The sequence below is a fragment of the Myotis lucifugus genome, unplaced genomic scaffold (assembly GCF_000147115.1).
Source record: "Myotis lucifugus unplaced genomic scaffold, Myoluc2.0 scaffold_102, whole genome shotgun sequence".
Taxonomy (NCBI): Eukaryota; Metazoa; Chordata; class Mammalia; order Chiroptera; family Vespertilionidae; genus Myotis; species Myotis lucifugus.
The window spans coordinates 3524526-3527629 of NW_005871150.1; positions in this window are offsets into that span (position 1 = coordinate 3524526).

Consider the following 3104-nt stretch of genomic DNA (forward strand, 5'->3'; position numbering starts at 1 on the left):
CCTGATGAATAGCACTGTCCAGTTCTGTGAGATTTGATGGTTGTGGAACCAGCTGCCTGATCGCTCTTTTAACTTCGTCCCACAAATGCTCAATTGGATTGAGATCTGGTGATTGTGGGGGCCACCTAAGCAAGGTAAAGTCTCCCTCATGTTCTTGAAACCACTCCTGCACAATATGAGCACCGTGGCATGGCACATTGTCTTATTGGAAGAAGCCATCTCCATTGGGATATGCCATCAACATGATAGGATGAACTTGATCAGCAACGATACTTAGGTATGTTGTGCTATTCAGACGTTGTTCCACACGAATAAAAGGGCCCAAATTATGGCAGGAAAACATGCCCCAAACCATAACACTGCGCCCACCAGCTTGAAGGGATGTACTCATGCATGTGGGGTGCATGCTTTCATGCTGTTTCCGCCAAATTCTCACTCTGCCATCTGCATGATGCAACTGGAAACGTGATTCATCGGACCACATGACTTTTTTCCAATGCTCGACTGTCCAATCCTTGTGTTCCTGTGCGAATTGGAGACGTTTTATCTTGGTAACTACAGACAGCAAAGGTGTTCAAACAGGCCTTCGGCTTCCATATCCCATACAATGTGTGTACGGCTAATTTGCCTACAAATGTCAGGTGGTCATAATAATCTGGCCTCTCTCTCTCCTCTCTCTCTCTCTCTCTCTCTCAAGAGAGAGAGAGAGAGAGAGAGAGGAGAGAGAGAGGAGAGAGAGAGAATAGAATATTTCTCAGGCATAAAAAAATAATGAATCTTACCATTTGTGACAGCATGGATGGACCTAGAGTGTATTATGCTCAGTTAAATAAGTCAGTGAGCGAAAGACAAATACCCTATGATTTCACTGATACGTGGAATCTACAGAACAAAATAAACAAAATTGAAACAGACATAGGTGCAGAGAGAGAGAACTTGTGGTTGACAGAGTGGGGGAAGATTAGGGGACTGGATGAAAGATGGGATGGGTGTTGGGAGGATGGGTGAAAAAGGTGAAGGGATTAAGAAGTACAAACTGGTAATTACAGAACAGTCATGGAGATATAAAGTACAGTAGGGAATACAGTCAGTAATATTATCATAAGTATGTATGGTGTCAGGCGGGTACCAGATTTATCACGGTGGTCTAGTAAGTTATATAGTGACCACAAACAGACATAATTTTCCTCATTATCGTCAGCAAACACTTTTTGAGCTCCTACTGGGTGCAAGGGATAACAAAAGGTGTTACCCATGGTCCTAACCACATGGAGTTTTCAGCCAATAACTACACTGTGAAGCATGGAGAGGCATTTGAACACTCCTAGACATGAAAACACCTTTTCCCTTTTAGGTTAGGCTTCTCTAGCTGGCTACTTTTAACCATGTCTGCATTTCTTTCTCCAAGGAAGGAAGTCAGTAAGAAAAAAACGAGGAAGAAAAGGCGAAGGGAAGAGGGATGGACAGACTGAAGGATAGACCCCAGTGTCTGACGTGTCTAGCTGACACTCCATTAATCCAAACGTGTAAGAATACACGAGGGTTCTTCTCTTCATGCTGAATCTAATTTTCCGTAGTAAAGTAGTCGCTGTATCTTCAGAGGCACCATTTGGTCCTGTGTGGTCCAGCTCCCACCCCCACAGAACTGCAGATATTTTATACTACACCACATGCTTATGCTTCCATTCATAAAGGAGCGAACATTTTTTTAAACCCATAAACACATATCACTAGAAATACAGCACAACTAAAGGCACCAGTACTACAAAAAAGGTTGTATGTGAATAATATGCATTTCAATTCTAAGTAGCATATAACTTATAAAGTGGATTTCCTAATTTACTTGTTTTCTTATTTAAGGCTATTATAAAAATCCAAGTCCTAAAAGACTGATCTATTTGCCTTAGTTTATACTTCACCTCTTCTATTACCTGAAACTTCCAGGTGGTATACATGACAGGTTGGTTATATGTGCTGCTTCATTTAATGTCACCTTTAAAGTGCTATTCTCTCTAATTCGTCTCCTAAACCCTCTTCCTGGATTTTCCAAAGTTTTATCTGCCTGGTGCTGCCCGTGAGCTGGGAGGCTTGGGGGGATGTGCCCGGTGACAGGATGGTAACCCACAGCATGAGGCTTCCAGGTCCCAGAGGCAGACTTCGGTACTAAGACTTTGACCCTGACCCCGCCTTCTAAACTTTCTGTCCCCGCTTACTGAGCACTCTGAACCACTTAATTCTCAACCTGTTTTCCATAGCATTTATCACTACCCAAAAGTATCTCCTGTGTTTGCTTATTGTCTGGTCCCCGGTAAGAATACAATCTCTAGAGAGCTGGGCATTCCTGTGTCTTGTTGACTCAACTCCAGCTTCCAGAGTAATACCTGGCTTGTGCAAAGTGCTCAATAAAAGCATACTGAATAATATCTTCTTACAACACGCTCAAGAATCGCGGTGTCATTTGTCAGTGATCAACAAACCAACTAGTAAAATCTTGGGGTCCTTATTTTTTTTAATCAGTGTAGAGAAAATAAAGAGAAAAAATACACCTGCTCACCAACTCTTGCTAAAGTAGACTTGGGGGGGGGGCGGGGGGAGGACAGCTACAAGAAGGTTTTTAAGAAAAACTGCTATTACTCGTTTTTTAGACTCCTGCAGAAGCTCCTCTCCCTTAGCACACTGAAGGGCTGATCAATGACAGCGGGAGCCCGCCTGCCGCCTCCCTCCCACCCTGATCTCCGCGCTGCCGGGGGCCCAGGAAGGGCCGTTCCGAGAAGAGCTGTGATTTTTACAGAGGAGCGAGCAGGTCAAACCACAAGCAAATACCAAGCCCGGGGGCCGCGGTCCCTCCAACAGATATCCTCCTGGAGCCGGGCCGCTGCCCCACGTGCTCGGACAACCCGTCCAGGGGCTGTGAGCGTCCGGCTGGGGAGAAGCCTTTCAGGTCGGGGCGCGAGCCGGAAGCCGCGAGGCAGGGAAAGCAGGGGTTTGGCGCGCAGAAGAGAAAAGCTCATTGAAACCTGTTCTTTCCCATCTTCCCTGCGACCGCCCTACGCGCCCTGCCTCTCCAGACCACAGCTTCCCCTTCGTGGCCCACGACGGGGCCG